This window comes from Amblyomma mixtum, chromosome 4, assembly GCF_055824585.1.
Source record: "Amblyomma mixtum isolate Tamu chromosome 4, ASM5582458v1, whole genome shotgun sequence".
Taxonomy (NCBI): domain Eukaryota; kingdom Metazoa; phylum Arthropoda; class Arachnida; order Ixodida; family Ixodidae; genus Amblyomma; species Amblyomma mixtum.
This window is the reverse complement of record NC_143015.1, coordinates 19,172,949-19,196,748: the sequence shown is the minus strand read 5'-3', so window position 1 is coordinate 19,196,748 and position 23,800 is coordinate 19,172,949. Positions and strand designations below refer to the sequence as shown.

At 45.3% G+C, this 23,800-nt stretch overlaps 1 protein-coding gene across 1 annotated transcript in view; it reads left to right on the top strand.

Moving 5' to 3' along the window:
* Positions 1-23,800, top strand: part of LOC149345811 (uncharacterized) — a 175,115-nt gene that overhangs the window by 103,848 nt on the left and 47,467 nt on the right. The gene's annotated exons all lie outside the window — the stretch shown is intronic.

Genomic DNA, 23,800 nt, shown 5'->3' with positions numbered 1-23,800 from the left:
TCAAGATTCCGTGTCCTATTATTTCAAGCTAGATCGGGGTGTCTTAGAACGCGAAGCTACAAAAAAGTGGATCAAAAAAGTGCAGTGTGTAGAAAATCTTCAGAAACCATGGAACATCTTACACTAGAATGTGCCGGTATCCCTCCGTGTGTCGATTAAGGCAGTCGCTTTTTTTGAGGCTCTAGGGTTTAGAGATATCAATGGTCAAGCGAATGAATCTGCAGTAGAAGTTAGCAAAAAGCTATTAGAAGATTGGTGGCTAAAAAGCACTAAGTAGACATAAGGTTGGAAGTGCAGGATAAATCATTACATTCGAAGAAAATGCGTGATAGACCGGTTTACTACATAGGAACGTTAAAGAAAAAAGAGGAAAAAAACATGTTTTGAACTACCATCCACCCGTTTCAAAGGGGACGCCCCTATCTTCCACAAATTCCTTCCTTCCTTCCTTCCTTCCTTCCTTCCTTCCTTCCTTCCTTCCTTCCTTCCTTCCTTCCTTCCTTCCTTCCTTCCTTCCTTCCTTCCTTCCTTCCTTCCTTCCTTCTTTCCTTCCTTCCTTCCTTCCTTCCTTACTTGCTTCCTTCCATCCATCCATCCGTCCGTCCGTCCGTCCGTCCGTCCGTCCGTCCGTCCGTCCATCCATCCATCCATCCATCCATCCATCCATCCATCCATCCATCCATCGATATCCATCCATCCATCCATCCATCCATCCATCCATCCATCCATCCATCCATCCATCCATCCATCCATCCATCATCCATCCATCCATCCATCCATCCATCCATCCATCCATCCATCCATCCATCCATCCATCCATCCATCTTCCATCCATCCATCCATCCGTCCGTCCGTCCGTCCGTCCGTCCGTCCATCCATCCATCCATCATCCATCCATCCATCCATCCATCCATCCATCCATCCATCCATCCATCCATCCATCCGTCCATCCGTCCATCCGTCCATCCGTCCGTCCGTCCGTCCGTCCGTCCGTCCGTCCGTCCGTCCTAACGGCGTGCGGCGAAGAACTCGCAGCAGCGAAAACGGCGCCGGCGACAACGCGTAGAGGGCAAAACTTCAACTTCAGGAAGCTGCTGTTTCGAACGAGCTTCGTACTAGGAGATCCGCGTTCTAACTTCATGATTCGCGTGTTGGTTCATGGTTGTTAGCAGGATCTTTACTGTGCAACACGGTGTTAAAGGTAGCTTAGGAAAACCTTAAGCTGGGCTTGTTTGTGCATTGTTATTAGCAGGATCCTTGGAGCGCAATAGGACGAAAATTATCATGACAAATCTTCAAGCTAAGCTTGTTGGTTCACAATTAGCAGGATCTGTGCAGCGCAACATGACGTTATAGGTATCCTAGCAAAACTTCAAGCTAGGCTTGTTGGTGCGCAGTTGTTAGGAGGACACTTGCAGAGCAACATGAATTAAAGTATTTTAGCAAAACTTCAAGCTGGGCTTGTTGGTTCACAGTTTTAGCCAAGTCTGCAGCGCAACATGATCGCAAAGGTATCTTAGCTTAGGTTAAGTGTGGCTTGTTCGTTCATAGTTGTTAGCTGGATGTTTGCAGCGCAGCATGACGTTAAGGGTATAATAGGACAATTTCAAGCTGTGCCTTTTGGTTCATAGTTTTTAGCAGGGTCTTTGGAGTGCAACGGGACACGCTGTCTTGTGCATCCTTTCTCCGTGTCGTCCTGCTGCCCTGCAAAGTCCCAGCTAAGCTCTGTTCCTTACGGTCCGTAAGCTTAAGGGAGCGGATTCCAAGAGCGGGAGGCCGCAGAATATCAGGTGTGCGAATGAGATTGAAGGTGTCCGATTCGCCAATGGATTTATCGTGACCACAAGGCCCTCTCCCTGTTTCCTTTCAGAGTCGCGATTTCATATTCCTATTTTGCCATAAAGCGAGGTTTTGCTGCCGTTTCTACCAGCGTATACACCGAGAAGGTTCGCGAGGCCATCGAGTAAAACTTGTGCCTAGAGCGTAAAGCTAATCTTGCGGTGAATAAAAGAGCCCATCATGATGTGCGAGAGACTGAGATTATAGACGGCAGCCTATAAGCATTCAGGTATAGTGAAGGCTTGTTTTCATATCTTTTTTTTTCGGTCACGACTTTCAAATCCTGATGACGGCCAAGCACAATCTCATCCGAAAGACGATCGTAGCAATGGGCTCTAGGCAGGTTCCTCTGGTAGTTTTGTTCATTCTCCCTGTTCGGGACCCCTGTCTAGTTAGAAGCCTGGTGGAAGGCCCTCAGTTCCTTGCACCGAAGAGGTGTCCTGGAGTCGTTGTATTCCCCGTCAACTACAGAGGTTTGCATAACTCGCTACTCTGGGTACAATCTTGCAAATTCGTCGGAGAGCTGGTCAATTATCTTCGCGCCAAGCGCTTCCAGAATGCATCTGTCATCAACATACGCAGCTTCCGTATGGACGATGGGGACTGGTGTTGTGAGGGGAACAGGCACATTTTTTTTATGTCCAATTTTTTGCCGTGGAAGAGGTCAGCAGGACTAGCAGTCATGAAAATGGGCCGAAACCAGTAGTGCGGTGCATGAATAATAAATTACAAGTGATTTTCTACCGGCATCAGTCGGCTCCAGCTCTGGAGTGCAGCTTCCCGTCGCGGCCGACCTGCCAAGCTGGGCTAACACGTTCCGGTGACGTCTGCTTCGCCGGCAAGCTCTGCCTGTTCTTTTGGATGACCGCCGGTTTTGGTGACTTAACTGTAATTTTGGCAAGTGCACCTTGTCACTAAATGCGGGTGGGAATGGGGAGCGGCTGTTATGACAAGGTTCAAAATTACAATAAATTTTGTTCCATTCAATTCACCCAACTGAAACTCACTAAAGCTACTTACTACTCACGCACATTATCCAAATCATGCAGTTTGTTTGCTCTGGAAATTTTGTCTCTGTGCCCCTGTAAGCCTCAAATTTCTTGTTAACCGTTGATAAAACAACACTACGTATTTATCACTACTGCTGCCTAAAGCACTGGGTTTGTTCATTTTAAGTTTCATGAGAGGTTCAAAGAGGAAAGAAAATACGGCTTGAGTAGGCGTCTCAAACGTATCTCCGAGCCCCACCTTAAAGGTTCACTTCTAGTCGACGTAGCTAATTACAGTAAGACTAGTTTCTTTCGGCAAGAAATGATGCGCGTGAACGTCCAGAGAAGAATCAAATTAACTCAGAAAGGCTTCGCTTTCCCTTCACAAATTATGAAATCAGGCGAGCTGAAAAGAAAGAAATCTTATGCTCTCGTATTTATTTTGTGCATTTGGCACATTTTGGTGCACTTAATGGATTTCTTTGTAGCCTCTTCCACAATTGTCGGCATTCGTGTGGCGTGTGATCTAGCTGCGCATAAGCATTGAAACCGTTGTCGTTACTTGTGAAGTGGTGCGCATATCGAATATAACTGAGAGAAAGCATAAAGGGTAGCTCAAAATAGACATTCAGCCTCTTGAAGAATATACCAATTTTAGGGCTGCTGATATCGTCTCTTGGCGCTGGATGAAAATGTTTTTTTTTTTTTACATTCCATAAGGCTCTCATTTTGAGGAGCCATTTGCCAGTTTTTTCGCGAGGGCTCTTCTGAATTGAAATTATCCGATATGGGTTTGGTGAAGTCATTCTCTTCAGTAGGACTCATTTTCCTTCAGGCAAAAACTTTTTAACTGTGTTCCTAGTGGGTATTATTAGAAGTATTCATTTATTACTATAGCAGAGTATGCGCTGGCTTCAGTACTGCTTGCAGTGAATAATGGGTACTGAGTTAATATCAAGAGGAAGAAATAGGTTTTGGTAGGGCATGTAATGTGAAAGCAAGTTAACCTATGGTCCGAAAGGGTTTACTAAAAGCACTGGACTTCAAGAGAACGCAAGCGTTGCAGGGGACGAGAGAAAGCTAGGTGGGCGGTTGAGATTTAGAAGATTTCGGGGATAGGGAGGCTGTAGCAGGCACAGGACATGGTTAATTGAAGTAATACACAAAAGCTACCTTCTTGGTGAAAGCTGTTAAGTGCGATTGCATAGGCACGATATTCTATGCGGAGGGAGTATAACCGTTTGCTATCTTAGGTTCACGAAGACCGATTCCAACAGGAGGCAATCGTGGCACGAAGCGACCAAGTCAGATGAGCCGATGAGATTCAGAGGTCTGCGGGGATAGGTTGGGCGCAGCTGGCACATGACCGGCTTCATTGGAGGTACGCTGGAGACGCTTTGGTCCCGCAGTAGATGCATCATCTGCGTCGTTAGCAAACGATGCTGATGATGATGAAGCGTACGCCGAGACGCAAGAACAAAGCACGTTCTTCGCGCCTGTGACCAAGACTTTATAGTATTCTTTGCCGTCCGTACATTGCGCTTTCTCTTCTCAGTTTTCAAAGAATGAAAAACTGCGCTGCCAGCCTTCTCTTGCATGCCTGTAAGTGCGTGTTTGCCCCTCATCGTAATCGTGCACCACTCCGTCTTTGGGCGCGATGGATGGATGCTGCGCGGAGCGTGACTGCTGCCGCCCACACGGCCCTTGGGGATTTCCAGGGCTGTTTTGTTCCCTTTCCTTCCTGTTGACTGAGATTCGACGGACGAAGTGGGCGCGTGGCATGCGTGCGAGGGAGGAGGAGGGGAAACGCGAAATTAGATAGGCGCCGTTCGCGAACTACGCTGGAGAACATTTGAAAAACGAGCCTCGCGTGCAATACGGCTGCCTCCACGCCAAAATGGGATAAGCACTGCTTTTCGAAATATCAAAAGCGTAAAGAATGTTGAAGAAGACAACTCAGAAATGCCTTCCCTTCGTCCTTGTTATTGGCGCTTTCATACATATTTTTTGAATTTACTTCATCAAAAGTATGATGCGCAGGTGGATTATCTTTCATGAACTGAAAGCTGGGGGCTGAACTTCTGTGGGCTTATTTTTGTGCGTGTCTTAATATTTTAAGAGACGTCAGGAGGCCTGAGTCCGTCGAAACTACGTCAGTTCAGGTCGGAGTGGTTGTTAACGAAGTTTGTACGGTTTTAGTGCGAAAGCACTCCGCAAGATCTAACCGGCTATCCGAGCTTGTGTGAAGCGAGACCTTAAAATTGACCGTGCCGAAACCTGGCATAGAAACAGCCAACCAATAAATAAAACAAATAATGCCGCGACTGGGTTTCGAACACGGGGCGGCGGGAAGAGATCAGCTCAGCGGCCACTGCACGATGGCACTGTGCTATCGCCGCAGCCCATCACGACTTGTGTTAAGCTGCAACACACTCTCACGCTGTGCACTGCACATCATCGCCTTCATCAACTTCAGTCTGCGTCGCGAGCAGATGACATCAGCCTAACATAGTTGGCGTACTTCCGCGAGTGCTCTAGTAAAAAAGGCAGGTTTAGACAATTTACAAAAACGGCGTCAGTATGATCGATTAAAATGCAAGCACTTGCTGTTTCATGATAAACTAGGTATCCGAAAGCACGAGTACAAAGAGCCTGTTCACCGACGAACCACCCGATCGCATCATAGCAAAAAACTTAAAGATTAATCCTGTCACACTCAAACCTATACGGTAACTCTTTTTTTACAAAAACGGTCCGTGAATGGAACCGGCTACCCGCCAGCACTGTAGAATGCCCTTCTACTGAAACATGTTTGAATGTTGTCAAGTTCTAACTGACGATTACAGAGTGTTCTTGCGGTTGCTTTGTGTTTTTGCACGCAACTCTGCAAGATCTATTGTTGCTCGTGAATGCATGTCACTTATGTTTTTTTTCTTATCTCCCGCTCCTGCTTACAGCCTCAGTTAGAGACTAGCAGTATTGTGTCAATAAATAAATAAATAAAAAGCCTTGATGAGAGCTTAACCTGACTCTAATATCGTCTCCAGACGTGTCGACGACCCAGAAAAGCAAACATATTAGCGAACCACGATAAACACATGCTTTCGCACGTCCGTTCGGTTTAGCTGCGGTAAAACCCGACTACTTTTTCTTCTCAGCATGCAGAGTACAAGGATGTAGGAATCTCGTGATTCCTGCGGTCTTTTCTTTGCCGTATTGTTTTATAGGTTGAAATTTGAAATTACGTTATTTGCGTTCAAGCGCTTCTGCTAGCAGATAATTCATTTCGACATTGACAGACTTCATGTACTTTCATGGCTGGCCAGTGCGGTACACCGAATGTGAGGAAATGATGTTCGTGCTTAGATGGCGGTGTTGAAATTGGAAGCAAATAAAGCGCTGACTGAGATATGAGTGGAAGAGCTCGAACGGTGTTTGCTAACCTTGTTTCATAACTGCATAGGCCGATATTCGGTTTCAGAGAATTGTAATAGGCAACTTCATGATATACACTTGAGAATGGCGCCTAAACATATGCTTTCGAAAGAAGTTTACTATGTGCTAAGGTCTAAAAAAATGTTGCCAAAGTTTATGCAAATGCTCATCGAGGCTGGATGTGGTGAAGTCTCTAATTTTCTTAATTACGGTGCGTTCCATTGCCGCCAGTTAGTGGTATAGGCGAGGTTAGTGCAGAATTTAGATGCAAAATACAAAGTATTTCGCAATTTTGGTGCTGGTGCACGATTTCCCTGGTAGCTGGAGCAAAGGGCTTTCCACGGCAGGGGCAGCCTCTCAAATACATATGATTTGCTGACGGTCACGGGGAACCTACCAGCGCCAAGGAAAGGGACGTGAAAGGGGTCAAAACAAGCGATAACTCGCCGCTAAAGTTTATTGAAGTGAACAGGGAATATTGCTGCGAATCTTTGTAGTGTTTCTTCATTCTTCAAATCTGCCATCACGCCGCTTTATCGCTTTGTTTGTGATGCAAGACGCGACCAGATCGATCTCGATGAATCGCATCCAGACGAAGGTGATTCTACGCTGTTCCAGAATGTTCTAGTAGCTTTGAACCCTTTGTAAAAGTAAAGGCGCCAAAAAACCGCACACACACACACACACAAGACAAGAGAACGGGACAGAGCGCCACTCACAACTAGTTTAATTTTTCACACCGCAGATACATATATACACTAACAGATATATACACTATACACACTATTGTCGCTAACAGGGATCAACTATCGCTTCAGAATGACTTACACATAATAGAACGGTGGTGTTCCGACTGGCTTATGCAGCTGAATGTCTCAAAGTGCCAATTCATGCAAGTATCGCGAAAAAGTTTCAACATCAGATCTGCATATTCACTCCTGTCAAACACGGTAACCCAAGTCCAATCATATCGGTACCTTGGAATAACTATCTCCAGCAAATTAACCTGGTCGGAACACATCTTATATCTAGCATCTAGAGCATCAAAATCACTTGGCCTCATCCGAAGATCCCTGTACCAAGCCCCTCCTTCTGTTCTAAAATTAGCATACGAAACATTCACCCGTACCATACTTGATTATGCAGCGGCTATATGGAATCCTCACCAAGCATACTTAATTAACACTTTAGAAGCCGTTCAAAACCGAGCAGCCCGTTTTATATCCTCAAATTACAATAGACACAGCAGTATCACCAGTATTAAATCTTCACTTAACATCCCGCCACTAGAGCTCCGACGGAAAATCGCACGACTCTGCCTCTTTCATAAGTTATATTACAATTTTCCTGATCTTCATGACACATTATTACTAGCTCCCATCAGAACATCGCGCCGCCTGTTTAACCTCCTCAGCATTCAACGTATACATGGATAGACCTTGGCATTTAATAAATCTTTTCTTCCAACTGCAATAGAAAATTGGAACCTGCTACCTGACTACATTGTTAACGAGCGCGACGCTACTAAATTTCGACAGGCATTAATTAATCACTGTACTAAATAAAAAATACTTCTCAAACTTCACCCAGTTACATTTATTCTTTTTCTTGTTGTTGTTGTTACCGCCTAATTCAGACTTGCGCCTTTCATTATTGACCAACGTTGTATTGTGATGTATCGTTTTTCATTTTATTGTATTGCATTATGTTTTATTGTATTAACGTATTATTCTCAGTTGCATTTGCTTTGTCCCCCCCCCCCCCTTATGTAATGCCTCAACAGAGGCCTTTAAGGGTAAAATAAATGATGAAATGATGATGATGACAACGCCAGCGCCTGCGCAAAGAAGAAAATTACGCATCAATGCGATAACGACTGCTCAAAAAACTTTCTTTCCGCCTGATAGAGAGATACGGAAGTTGCGCTAACACACGCACTGCCTTTTTTACAGATATAAAACGCTTCAATCAGTTCTCGGGCTTTAATGTTGCTGCTTGTGGCAAGAATCCGCACGGATGAAAAGCATGGCTCACAAGAGCGTGAAGGGCAAGATCTTATATGTTTCGGCAAATTTGGGCCCTGTTTATTTGGTTCTACGTTTCGTTCATGTTTCCTGATTTTGCAATGAATTACCAACTGGCCCAGCAAGAAGTTCGCTTAAAGTTTGAACCCTTTATCTTGAAAGTTCCCTCTCAGCTTTAAAATTCAGCACGGCTGAGCACGCTTGTTGCTACGCCGGCGCCGAGTGATTCAGACCATTGTGGGCGCAAGTCAGCCCAAATAAAGAGCTTTGTTTAGAAGCTATTTTCGCTGCTTTCTTGCTCGCTGGAGAGCAGTCACCACTACGTGACAGTATATAGGCAAGCCAAGGAACAGCACAAACCGCACAGCTACCGATAAGCATACGTCACGTGATGAGCCATGAATTGCCCCGAACATCCCCCTGATCTTGATAGCCCGAGGCACTTAATGTTAATGCGATGGACGGCCCTCTCACACATTCGTCGCCTGTTCGTAAGATGTGTCGATCTTCAATAATCTCGCGGTTAATCTGCTCCGAATTCACCGCGAAAATGGGCGTCGCCGAAAGGAACGGGTAGCAGTCTTCGCATTCCATGCAATGTACAGGTAAGGTAGTACCAGTACCAATTCGCCCCTCAGGCCGTTATTCCAGCACCTCTACCAATATCTGAAGATGTCTCGTGCTCCAGTAATCAATCTTACGGTGGTACGCATTGCAGTTTGACCCTAATAAACCTTGTCCCAAGACAACGGCTCCCGATACCCCACATTCATTTTACAGCGCACATATACGTTCTCCAGGTTCACTCAACACGTGTGCTTTTCCCGAGCCACATTCACTGATTTATTCGTGACAGTTTTGCAGTAATTTGACAACTTATTAGAGGCCGATAACAGCGCTTTTACGTCATATACCTTCTGGCCGCGTTTCTCAAATTATGCGATGATATGTGTACGTCTAATAACGCAACCTGTCTTTTGGCATCTCGCTGGTTGGCACAGGCCTGATACGGCCGGTCCCCGCGAAACAATTTCAGCTTTTTTCAACAATTTATCGCACGCTCTTGGAACAACATGGTTAGCAAATCCTACGTTCGTTAGCCTTAACACCTTCTCTTGGAAATTGTCTTCATGGTGTGTAAGCATGACTTCATCAATGCTGAGCCCGTGCTCGGCAATGCAATCCTATCTTTCAAATGCTTCGGAATTGTTCGACTGGTAAGTAGATGCTCAAAAATGCTGGGTGAATATCGTGATCGTGATATATCGGGACCTAATAAGTGATATTATGTGAACCTGTACGGTTGGGAGTTAACAAAGACCACAACTTTCTAGGGGTTATTCCGGAGGATGTCAAGTAGGTCCTTGTCGTAAAATTTTTGTTTCGTGCTACTCAGCAACCTAGTATAATTATGCAGACAGCTAAGGTACTTTTCCCATTTAGAAGCTGAGTTCGAGCCCTTAGCTGCCATGAATAACCTTTTTTTTTCGGGTTACATAATTTTCCTAATGAGTTTGTAAACCACGGTTTGCCTTGCGTCACCACGAATGCAGACGAGCGGTACATATGAACCAATTAGAGAGATAATTGTTTCTTTATACGAACGCCAGTTTTCATCAACAGACCTAGTAGGAGCGGACTTTGCAAAGTGGTGAAGAAATTCAGCTAGTTCATCATTGATTTTGAAAAAAATCAGTTTGCTGTAATCTAGAATGTATTGCACTGAATGTTGTCGTGGAGGGATTGAAATAAGTTGAACAGCACTATGCATTTAAAAATGCAATAAAGGAATGTAAACTAAACGCTTACATATCACTAGTTCGACCGATCCTAGAGTACGCCTCAACTGTCGGGTCGCCGAATTACGCGCGTGACATTGACCATTATAATGAGTTAACAAAAAGCATTCACATTCATCTTTAGTCTGTATGACCGTAACTTTTTTACCCTACTCAGAAGCTCAGACTTTATCATTGGAAACATTAGAACACAGGCGCACACGTGAACGCATTATCATGCTGCCCAGGAACATTCGTTCGTCATCTAACATCCAGGCACCCTTCTCTTTTATACCTTCTAGAGAGTGTGCAACCTGACAGAACCAGCCATTAAACATTGTTCCTTTCAGGCCACATATAGGTTGTTTTAAATCTTCATTTTCCCACTAACTGTTGAAACTTGGAGCAGATTGGATGGCGCACTTCGCTCGTTGCCATTTGAAGAGTTCGCTGTTCAACTTCCTAACGTTATGATCTGTTATGTTTTGAATATGTGTGCATTATTTCGATGCTACTGATATTATTTTTTACCACATGTACCCAATCCTGCTATGTCTCTCCTCCGAGGAAGAAGTATTTGTAAATAATAAAATAATGGTGTTCTTAACAGTGCGGTGGTGCCGCCTGCTCACTAAAGCATGGACGCTTTGGAGACACGTTACTGCGTTTCTCCAGTAGTGTGCGAGTGATGCGGGGAAGAAAAAAGCGGGAAACCTGGATCCCTTAGAGCGCCTACGCAGGAACCTTATGCGTGAGAGCGAGCAATTCGACCCAATTGTAATGCAGTAAACTTTTGCTGGCCCTCCGAAGTACCTACACTGATTAAGATGATAAGAGTCCATTCGCAGTCGTAAAATTAGGAACCTTTACTACCGCCTTTTCGCTAAATGGTGATCGCGGAAACGCACGCAAGATTTCGCTAGTGCGTTGCAATGCGTGGAGATCGGGCCACCTGCTGGGTCAGCTGGAAAGAGGTGAACAAATGGAGAAAGTGAATTCCACTGACGTTTTCCACGTCTAACCCGCCAGATTCCCTTATCGGCTAGCGCGACGGCACTCCCTCACTCGGAGATGCACAACGTTTCACCAATTGAGTGCGCTCATTGCCATTCAAGCAGGTGTGTTTCCATCGCTTTACTACAGCTTCGTGGCTTTCTATAGCTTCTGGTTTCCTCCATGGGCGATTCTCTGGACTTGTATTTCGGTGCTGATGCACGTGACACCATCTGCCGGGCTAGTTGGTTGCGATCCATATGTATCAGCAGCGCAAACACAAAACAAGAAGGAGGAGGAGATACTACAGAGCGCTGAACAAGAAATGTACTCGAATAACACCAACTAGCCCGGCAGATGGTGTTATTCAAGTACATTTCTTGTTCAGCGCTCTGTACTATCTCTTCCTTCTTCCTGTTTGGTGTTTGCGCTGCTGATACATATGAAGCACGCAGTCGTCAGATTGCGCAGTACAGTTTGGCCGCAGCGAACGAGCGCCGGTGAAAAACTCCGCGCGGAACTTGAAAGATAAAATACGGCGGGTTCACGAGTCCAGTGGGAGGGTGAGTGCGCCAAGCGTTGCTTTTTAATGTACGGGCAAGCTCATATATATGCGCTCCTAAGTGCGTGTCACACGTTTTATTACCGCCCGTTCTCATTGCGTAAAAATTCAGGCACTTTGGCTCTCTAAAGTGCTGCAAGGCGAAAGCGTTTCCTGGCCACTGTATGTCTTTGATTTTTTATTTATTTTTTTATTTCATTTTTTTTTGTATTTGGGTTTTTATGTTTACTTTTTTTATTTATTTATTTTTTTATTGTTTTGAATTATATTTTTATTTTTCATATTTTATTATTTTATTTTTGTTTCTTTTCTCATTTTTATTGTTTTATTTATTCTTTTCTCATTTTCACTTTTCGTTCTTATTTTATTTATGGAACCCATGCATTCACTAGATGCGGCTTTATTCTTGCTCAAACCTTCAGCCTTCCTGGCAGAACGGTAGCGTCTCCGCTTCAAATGCCAAAGGCCCTGGTTAGATTCCCAGCCTCGACGCAGCTGGTTTTTAAGTAGTGACACCGAAACGCCGAGAAATCTGCCGACACCGCTGCTAACGGCGGTATGAGGCATTAAAGGCTTTCGCCTGAAAATAGGACGGCTTCACCAGGCCAGTGGAAGGGTTAGTGCGCCAAGCGTTGCTTTTTAATCTATGGGTAAGCTTATATATGAGCGCTCTTAAGTGCGTGTCACGCGTTTATAGTACCACCCGTTCTTATTGCGCAAAATGAAAGCAAGGAACGAAGCATGCTATAAGGGCGTAATATCGGACCCTGGTGCGTATTTGTGAGCGCCTCCAGAGTATTCTGCCCCTGTGCGAGCCACGGATCGTCGGAGGGGCCTCGCTCTGGAGCTTCCCTCTCTTCCCGGCTGCACTCATTCTGCCGTTCGAGGGCTAAGATGGCCCGCGGAGGAAGAAAAAAAGCAACAGGGAGACGAGAGTTCTTACAGGGACACGTCGTCAGTGGAGAGGCGCGCATAGCAGATAGGCAGAAGCAGTAGAGGCGTTCTCCACGCGCCGCTGGTTCCTCTTCTGGCCCAACGAGATAGGCGGTTACTGCGCGACCTCCCAGCGGAGGAGGCCGCGCCGTTTACGAGCTGCGAGCACGCGTTCTGGCTTTTCGCGCCGCCGAAGCAGAGGCCGCCGGCACGTCTCACCACACTGGGTCCGGAGAGGAAGGGAAGGCGCGCTACAGATTGCGTTTGTAAGTGATGCCACGTGTAGGAAACGCCCGCCCGCTGGTGGGATAAAAAAGAGAGGGTGAGTATATGCGGGGCTTTAAAAAATATACGAAAAAAAGCACATCGAGCAGAAATACCGGAACAAGGCACCACTGCAGGGATCGTGCCATAAATAACACCTAAATAACTGAATTGAGTAATATGCCGAAAAAAAAAAAGGAAAGCACAGGACCGATATTGTATTTTATCTGCAATTCTGTGCAACAATTAACTCGCGAATCTACTTTCTGCAGCATTTTTTAATTCTGTGTGTTAAGCGCATATGTGCTGTTTTTCTCTTTTTAATGTTTTCGTGTATAATGTTATATGCAATGTCTGTTTGGCGGTATGGTCTGTTTTCTTTGGTGGAACCTGCCCACTGCTCTGTGGTAGAGTGTAAAGGGGGCGGACGCTTCGTCAGGTAACTTTTGTTTGCCTTTTTGTTCGCCTCCTCGGCAACCAAGTGTTGCTCAAATAAAATCTGAAAATCTGAGTGGTACCCTCGAAACAGAAAGTTAAAAAAAGTTCGAAGAGTGAGAACAACGAAATCAGCTTTCAAAAGCAACCTCTATTAGTACAAATAATACCACGTAATTTCTGGAATTTTGTTCACTGTACAGCACCTCTCTATGCCACAATCGCGTTAAGCACTAAAAATTCAAAAAATCATTTCATTTGCTCAATTCCAAGCTCTCACCAGGGCCCTGTTGAGGAAATGGGACCGCCGCTGAAAGGACGTTTTTGCTTACCACAGGTGAGTCTACGCACTTAGCCGCCATCATGGGTTTCTTAGAGCCGACGATTGGCGGCTGAGCTGGCATAACACTCATATCGGCATATCACCCATTTCCGCGGCTTTCCGTCTCTCTTTGTGCAATGCTCGCATAGGGGGTAAGGCTGAAACTTTTGCATAGCGATGAATCAACCGTGAATCCCAGGAAGTGTCAGCGGAGAGAGAGTGGGAAGCTACTGCAGGGTTCCAAAGGAGGCAACCGCCGAGCCTACGACAGTTTTCTTCTGCAAGCGTAATCGACCAGAATGCGCCTTTTCCGCGGTCGGATCCTCCCCTTACAAAAATGACTTTTGATGTTCAGTTGACGCCTTGTTGAGCTCCTGTTGAATCAACTGGAAACCAACATGAACTCAATGTATGTTGAGCGTACTCAACACCTGCTACACGGAATTTTTGTTGAGCGTAGTCAAGAGATTTACTAATAAGAGAGTAATTACTCATTATTACTCATTACTCATTAGTATTACAAATTTACTCCACCTTGGGGGATTCCCCTAAACATTTGACCAATCAAGAGATTTACTGTTGAGCAATTTCTGTTGAATTTAAGTTGAATCATCTCAAGGCATCCGTTTCTAAGCCTAACTAAATGAAATCATTTCGACATGCATCGTGTAAACAGAACCTGATCACATTACACATATTAAGAACGCATGCAGCACCCGTTAAAACTCTCAGAAACAGCTCAAAGTCATTTTCTTGCATAGAAAAAAGTGCAGTATGCTCATTCAGCCATACCTACTTTGGAGGAATCGTATGTGCTCTCATAAAAAAAGGGGCGCTTAATTAATGCTTTATTTAAGTTGTTTATGAATGAATCAAGGTCGTCAATTAATAGACCGTTGCATGTGAACTTGATTACTTCTACTACACATAAAATAAATAAATATTAATAGCAATAACTGACATAACTTTGCTAATCGGCAGGCCACAACCTGCGCAGGTCCGGATACCCCTGAGTAGGACTATATAAGGGCGAAGCCGAGGTTGCACTTAAGGTCTTAAGGTGAACTCTGTCAGTTCTTCCTATAGCCTCGTGTGCAGTACTATGCCATGCTCTTTATCTGATGGATGTGTAGGGCTAGGTTGTATGCATATATATTTATATACATACGTGTTTGTGTGGAGCACTATGTCACAGGGGATGACGGGTTCACGTTAACGAGAAATTGCAGCAATAAATATGAATATACCGCCGAAAATTGCATTGGTAGTCAGTCCATCTGGCGCAATACGAATGTATTCCCAGGATTTTTTTGCTTTTTTACCCCAGCCAAGATTCAGAATGGCGTGTTGATTCACTTCCGTAATTCCAACATGAATTCAACATGAACGCAAAGCAGAAATTTCATTGAGAATGCTCAACTCTAGCACAGTGGCCACTTTTCTAATGAGTTTCAACTCGGCCTCAATAATTCACCAACACTAGCCCATCCTGGTCACAACAAAAATTCAACATGGCGTGTTGAGTCTGCTCATTAGAACTTCAACATTGTCTCAAGAAGCATTTTTGTAAGGGCCCCCGCTCATTATTTATGTACGGCTGTGCTAGCTTATGGGCTTCGAACCTGACCTCGGCGGTGCGTTTCAATGCAGGCGAAACGCAAAAGGCGCCCGTGTGCTCTGCGATGTCAGTGCAGGATCCCCGGGGGGTCGAAATTATTCCAGAGCCTTCCGCTTTGGCACCTTTTTCTCTCTTTCTTCTGTCGCTACCACTTTCCACCTTACCCTCACGGCGTGGTTCAAGAGACAGTTACGGGGCTATTTATTCCCTTTCCTCAGAAACCACTAAAACGCAAAAAGCGTGCCAGGAATAATACACTGCTTTCAGCGAGAAGCGTGATCACGCTTCTCGCTGGAAGCAGTGCATTATTCCTGCGATGCATCGAAATAAGCAGCCAGGCTAGTGCCGCGACTTAAGGTAACGACACCGCAGCGAGCTATGGAAAGAAATTTGATAGGTGTACCCTTAAGACCACGGAACAGGGTAGAGTGGATCAGGGGTGAAATATGAGTTAATTACATCCTAGTCAAAATCAAGAGGAAGAAATTGGCAGGGTATGCAATGCAAGGCCAGATAACAGATGGTCCTTAAGGGTAACAGATTTGTTTCCAAAGGAAGCGAAACCTTGGAGGGGGCGGCAGGAAGTTAGGTGGTCGGATAAGGTTAAGACATTTGCGGTATAGATTGGCCGCAGCTGGTTAAGGACATGGTAAATAGAGAGACATGGGAGATGCCTTTGTCCTGCAGTGGGTGTGGTTAGGCTGATAATGATGATGAATTGGAAACAAAAAAAAAGTTATTCTGGTATCTTCAAGTGGCATTTCTAACGTTACTGCTCGCTGTGTTTTATTCACCACATTCTCCTCCAAAGGTACTTTCGGCGTCCAGAAGATGTCAGCCAAGTTCAGAATTGAATGAGACAGGTTGAGTTTGCTGCGCTAGGTAAACGTCCTTACTGCATCATCGTCATCATCATCAGCAGCAGCAGCCTGACTACACCCACTGCAGGGCAAATGCCTCTCCCATATGTCTCTCCAATTAACAGGCCTATACTTCGCCAGTTGCGGCCACCGTATTCCTGCAAATTTCTTAATCTCATCCGCCCACCTAACTTTCTGCGGCCCTCTGCTACGCTTGCCTTGGTATCCACTCCGTTACCCTTAAAGACCAGCGGTTATCTTGCCTTCTCATTACATGCCCTGCTCAAGCCCACTTCTTCTTGATTTCAACTAGGATGTCCTTAACCCGCGTTTTTTCTCTCACCCACTCCGACCGCTTCCGATCTCTTAACGTTCCTTACTGCAAAGGGCACTAGTGTAGTCGGTTTGTTTGAAGTGTGACTTCCGTACTTTGGTTTCCCATACTGTCTTTATATGCGAGTTAGGAACGATGGCACACTTGTCCTGGATGTAACGGGAAGTTGGCATTTTAAAGAACGATATGATTTGTGCCGTTCGTTCCTGAAGTATCGCGGGGGGCCTGATTCAAGCCGAAGGAAGATCAATAACTGCGATGTTAGCGCACTCCAAATCAGTTAATCCTGTTCCTACTGTTGAAGAAATGAACGCATACCTCCTGTATTGCCTTTCAGAATATTTCGAAGATGGATTGTTTATTTACATCCGAAAATGTATGCCCTCCGCAATAATGCACGTGACTGGCATGTGGAGACACCGGAAAAGAGCCGCGCAACATAGCGACTCCTGCTGAAAGATTATACCCCAATGAAAAATCTGGGAGTTAAATAAGGCGGCATGTATAATCTTAAGCCTTGTATTTGAAGTGAGAGTGCTAACAAATTTGGAAGAATTCTTGACGACCTTCTTAAAGACGAAATTGCTCCAGCATTTACGTTGCCTACTATGATGTCTGAGTGTCCAATATTTTTACGATTAGCCCGTCAAATAATACATGGAGACGATTTTGTTGACCTTATATGGTTTGCATGAGTCGTCGCCTTGTAGAATATTCGAGTACCCCAAATTGGCGTGTCACATGGGAGTAGGCTAATCCAACCCACCAATCTACCTTAATTCACCCACCAATCCCCCTTAATCATACGTTGATTAGGTCTTTAGGTCTATGTGTAGTAGTGCAAAGTCTAAGGAGAGAGACCTCGTTGGTGCCACCTAAATAACTCTGGCACTGCTATTAGAAAATAACGCTTGCCAAATCTTTTACAGCGCAACACCTGATCGGACAGTACAATAGGGACAAGTGAAATGCAAACAGGACCGCCAAGCGACAGTCGGAGTTAACGGTCGAACCCCTTTCTGCTTTCCGTTTGGTTGTTTTCTCCACTAAGCTCGAAAGGAGACGAAGACCGATTGAACTTGGCCTGTATAGGTAGATTAACGCATTCTTGTGAGAAGGAGGCTGTTTGCACGGAAAGCATCGGGGCTTTTGTAAACTAGAAGACATAAATAAGTTAAAGGCAGGTATCGCCACAACTGAACGTTTTCGCGCGCAGTCTGCGTGGAATAAATTGCAGTCGCGAATACTTGAGGCCAAGCTACAGCTCCATTCAACTCCGAACGGTGATCACGAGGTGTTCGGTGTTGAGGCTTCAAGTCTGAATGCAGTGACGGGAAAATTTTCAAGTGCAATGAACTGTGAAATGCTTTTAGCCACCTTTGTTAGTAACCACCTGAGGGTGAACATGGAGGTGAACCTGAATGAACTCTCGCTAAAATGGAAGCATATCCTCATCGGAATCCCTGTAGGTCGATTAATCCAGCACTCTCCATTACCGTGTGTCTCATAGCCACTCCTTCGGCTTTGACTCTTAAAAAAAAAAAAACACAATGACAAGTCTTGGCAAGGTGCTCGCTTTTCTTCTGAGAAAACTGTCTGAGCCTCACCGCGCATATTTTTTCCGCGCCTAACTACTCACAGGGCGGAAGGTTCAAGTCACGGTTCTTCGTTTGTGTAGCAGAATGTTTTGATAAATTAGGTGTGCTATAAAACAGTTGTTTTCATTCTTCTACGTAAGCAGCGCCCGCTTTGATAAATTAGGCGTGCCATAAGACAGCTGTTTTCATTCTTCTGCGCAAGCAGCGCCCGCAAATAATATGCAAACTTGTCGCGTTTTAAATTCATTCTAAATAGAACGAAAGTGGCTCGGCGAAAGCCCACCGAAACTTGGTAGCTCGCTTTAACGACTCCAATGAGAGAACCGTTACGCGGGCATGTACTGTGACCCCAGAGCGATTTTCGTTGCGGTGCTGGCAAATTATTCAATAGCCTGGCGGCCGGGACCGGTGCTCCCTGCCTCAGCTGCAGCCATCGTTCGGTTTCCGCGTTGGCGCACCTGGCGCCACCGTTGTGGGAGCGGGGAAGATTTATGGCCCAGCGGCGGCTTTCGGGGATTCTCTCCGACACACGCCGGCGAAGCCCGGCGGAGGGGTTCGGCGGTGGGCGAGCAGTGTGCGCGAGATGACTGGAGCACGCCAGCATAATGGAGCTCCGCGTTAGCCCCGGACACGCACAGCCAGCTCTCGCTGGAGTCGTCCGCTGCGAAGGCACACGCTCTAATTAAAGGCTTTCCGCGCACGTGCTGCGGTCTCTGCACTGCAGTAAAATTCGTGAAACGTGTCTCGCGGTTCTTGTACAACTATTTTTGCCCCTTATGTATTTTTGTCTAGTATTAACATCGCAGGGCAACCGAAAATATCAACCGCGCAACTGTCGATCTCTGTAAATATGCCTGGCTTCAAAAAGGGTTCACGTTCATGTGGGGCCCAATAAATCACATAAATATTTTATTGCACTGCATTCTGCGAGTCCTCCTCACATCGAGAGACGACTCCACGCTATAGGCTGTAATGCGGTGTCCTTGCTAAAGGGATATCGTATCACTGTATTGTAAACTGGCCACTGCAGGCTCATGACGGTCAGATGTGTCATGAGAGACGCGGAGTACTGCTGGCTGCTATAGGGCGTCCCGTGTTGAAACCTGAGGGCTCCTCAACGCATTTGAAAAGAAATTATGTTATGCTTGCCGCAGCTGTACTCAGTGATGTGACACGCTCAAACATAAAAAACGACACACCTCCTCCGTGGACATACATAACAATGGCTGCAAACAAAACGACCGAACTACGCCTTAAAGACAAGCCAAAACCTTGAACTGTCTTTAGTATGTTTAAGCCCAGAGCATATTAAGGTTATAGATGCGTCGGTTAAAGACGTTTCTGGTACAAGGCACCCTATACCCAATGAGGGGATCAAACACTGGTAATTCATTTCGGAGCACCTGTACCAGCTTGTAATAGGCTACGTGCAGGCTATAAAAGAATCCCATATTTACACGGACTTCTTGGCGGCCATTAAGGAAGCTAGAAAGAAACTAAGCATCACCCAAGACATGGATGCGATTCGTAAGAGAACCAAGCGCATCGCGCTATATTGGCCACAACAAGTTACGCAGAACATGGACCAGAAGAAAGCAGAGGCCCTCAGTCAACAAGTCTCAGCTGCGAATTCCTCCCCCACTAGCTTCCCTTTCGATCTATGCTTCTATTCCTATTTGTGTTATTTTATTTTTGATACAACACTGCCAGCCTTGGTAGGCTCAAGCAGGAGGAGAGTTACTGCCTGAAGGAATGCAAACTAAATATTTAGGAGACCAATTGGAAGGGAAGGAAAGGGCTGCGCATGCATGGATTCTAAAACAGAATATCTAACAGAACACTGAGAAAATTCGTGTCAGAAATTCACATTGTAGGCCCAACCAGGAGGCAAAGTACATGTTGGAAGAAAGCGGAATGATATTTTAGCTCACCAAAGAAAACAGTAAAACATTGGGCTAAGTACTTATGAATTCAAACACAAACTCATAAATAACTGGTGATGCTATCAATGTTCATTGAAAAATTAAAAGGGAGCTAGTTCCACTCTTTTATTGAGCGAAGAAAAAAGAATGTTGCTCTGGAGCGATAGGGGGTTACCGACTGCGCATGATGATGTCTGGTTAATCGCACGGCTTGTGGCTTTATGTTCAGATCTGGGCACACAGATAACTTGTCCTGGAGCAAAAAAAGAAGTTTTAGACGCTGAACTTTCTTAGAGCTTCCCTTGTCTGTATGTCATGATCATTCATTAAAGCTGTTGGAGAATCTGTAGTGCGGAATATAGAAAAAAATAAGCCGAACGGGCTTTTTTTTAACTATCTATAAGGCATGAATATTAGTTTTAGTAAATGCATCGCGCACCGTACAGGCGGATTCTAATTTGAGTCTAGTAATTTATTTATAAGCTAAAAGCTTCGTTGCAGGAGGTGCCTGTTTCAGTTTGTATTGAAGAAAACGTAGCTTCCGGAAAGATACTCTGTAGATGCTAGAAATTTGGACGTTCCAACGTACGGTATTTGTTGTTGTACTTGCGCTGTGTTACTTCGGACAGAGGCTGTGATGATAGGCTGTACTGACAGAATACGCTCTGTATATTATTATTTAATGTTAGGCTGTATTGTGAACATGCAGCGCTGACAGACGAGGGACGAAGGAGAGACGAGACACACAGGGCGCTGAGTGTCTCGTCAATCAGCGCCCTGTGTGTGTCGTCTCTCCTTCGTCCCTCGTCTGTCAGCGCTGCATGTTCAGGGTGTCATACCAACTTGTCCGTCAACACACCCTGCTCAGGCTGTTTTGATAGGATATGCTATGTATAATAATAATAATAAAAATATTCATTTGAAAAATTAAACTGTACAAATGCGAACCTGTCCAAGCCAACAATGGGCTTGTGGGGCAGTGCTCGGCAGAATGGAGCAACAATAAAACTTGGGTTGGGCCTAGTTGGTACATGATGTTGTGAAGGTATAGGATGCGCAATCAAAGGACGAACCACGAAGAAAGACACAGAGACACACACAAGCGCTTGTGTGTGTCTCTGTGTCTTTCTTCGTGGTTCGTCCTTTGATTGCGCATCCTATACCTTCACAGAATGGAGCAAGCCAGAGAACGGCACAGTCAATCAATACTGCACAAGAATCAGAATAAAACTAAGGAAGGGCAGTAAGAAAGGACGGAAAAAAAAAAGGAAAACAAGAAGAAAAGAAACAAAATTACACAGACAAATCAAAGATAGCAGATTTCACTCCTTTTTGAGTGCTGAAAGATGAAACATTATCTGGCAGATCGTTCAACACATCTGGTACATAAAAGGCACGGACACGTTTACCATATCTTGTCCGTACTCTGGTCAAGGTAAAGCGGTCGCGTGGACGTAATGCTCTGGCGGGGACATACGGGAGGCGGAACTCATTGTTCCATATATACATAAGGATCACAGTTTCTTTGAATAATAGCCTGAACGAAGGCATGTGCGAGCATGAAAAAAGACCGGAATTGTTAGTAATGTGCACACCATACATCACAGCCCGATTTATAGGTTTTAGTAAAGAATTAATTTTGTTGCGCCAGAACACTGAACAGAAATAAAAAGAGCAGATTCCATATCGCAGCACACTGTACGCCAATGCACGTGCTATTGTTTTCCTTATGTAAATTGGGCATAGTGCTTTAATAGACTATAGCAGGCAGGCTATTTTGCGCAGCCTTTCACAAACGTTAGCCAAATGAGTGTTCCTGGACATGTTAGAATCGAAATGTACACCGAGATAATTGACACTTGAGAGGTATGGAATAGGAGAGCAAGAGCAATTGTTACACAGAGGAGAATGAAGAAACGCTGGAGTGATGACAGAAACAGATTTCAGCAGATCGTGAAAACAGACTAATTTAGTTTTATTTTGGTTTGTTTTGGTTTTATCGTATCGTATCCGGTGCACCAATCTTGAACACTGCTGAGGTTAGAGTTCAGCACTTCTTGGTCGTCAGGAGTTTTAATTCCAGTGAATAATACGCATTCGTCCGCGAACAAGCTGATTTGAACCGTTAAAATGCGGTCAACGTAGTTCGCGGGTAAAGGATCGCCTGATGCTCTGTAAGGGAATTGATGCCCAGTATCATTCGCGGGAACATTGCCGCAGCACAACGGAGGTCGCGGGATAGGCATGTCTGTTGCTGGTCACTCGCGCTGCGCATCGCCCCGATGACGTAATGAGGTGGCCTCCGCGAACTTGTGGGCCGTCCCAAGCGGTCGTGATTTTCTTTAATTGCGCGGCGAATGTTCCATGCATCACTGAATAATCGGCGCCCGAGTTGACTAGAGCGGTAACTTTCCGGCCGTCGATAACCGCTTTTAAGTCGGATGTCCTTGCTCTGGCGGTGCACGTCATCCTGGCGCTGAGTCATTGCTTCTTCGGGTAAGTGGATCGTGGGCGGTTCTTGTCGTCGGGGCTTTTCTGGTTGGCGGAGTCTTTCTGAAGCCCGATCGCATCGTGGTCGAGCTCGTGTTTCTGAGCGGCGTCTGCCTAGCAGGTGCAGCGTCTTCATACCGCGTGGTCGTTGTGGTTCCTCTGGTGAGCGTCTTGACCTCCAGAGGTTGCTCTCTTTAGAAGTGCAAGATGCCGGGCTAGTTGGTATTGCATAATGAAATAAAACAGCGCAAGGAACGGGACGAAACACGAAGGAGCAAAACACAGACACGGGCACTGGCTAACAACTGAAATTTTATTTCGATGCGGACACAAAGAGGGGGGTGTGTCCAAGGCGATCCTGCACAATCACCGAAACAGTGTAGTCACGTACAAAGGTAAAAACGATAAAAAGGTGAAAGGCCAAAGAAAAGACAAAAAGCGATAAAACCGCGGTGTAAGAGGCCGGGACGGAAAGTGAAATCGATGAAAACAGATATACACATAGCCTAAAGACAAAAAACAGCGTTAAACTAACGGTGAATGTAGACAGTATTGCTATTTCTGGGCACCTTGCCAAGCACTGCAAAAAGTGCAAACGTAAGGATGATGATCCGGACGAAACCTGTTACCCAAATTTCAATCGCTGAACAATTCTCGCTAGAGGACGGGATAGGATATCCAGGGAAATCGGATGCTAGATGTGGGTCTCGTATTGCATTGCGAGAAGGAGGCAGGGAGGTGGCGTTAGCAGCCTACTCGCCAATGATTTCAGTACCAATATGGGTGCACAGAAGCCTCTACGTCATACCGACGTCACTACGTTCCATGGAAGGCGCGAACGAGTTTTCACACCAGCATGCGTGCACCGGCGCTGGTGCACTCTGCATGATCGCAGAGCTTTTTGTGTCACATGTGTTGCGCTATGAAGTCGTCGTCCCCACAACTATTTTACGCAGTCAAACTACACATGGTTCTTCGTCATCATTATCATCATCATCATTTATTTATTTACCCTTAAGGGTCCCAGGGGGCATTACATAAGGAGGGGGGCGCCGTCGTTACATAATACAGTGGTCGGTAACATTAACAAGAAATACAAAGTGCACGGTTCATGGTCAACATTAACATTATCAACATTATCAAAAGTATTAACACAAGAAACACACAGCAGCTCAAGAACAACTTGGACAGAGATAAGAAACTCATATGCATCCATTCAGAAACACGACACATAGCCCTTGAAATGTTCTGCTAATAACTGCCTGAATTTATGGGGTTCTATTTCAATAACTATGAAATCGGGTAGGTCCTTCCACAGTGTAATGGAACTAGGTAAAAAATCTTTATTAAATGGGTTTGTGGAGCCGTGTATGCGCTGCAAACTTAAAGAGTTAAAAATTCGAC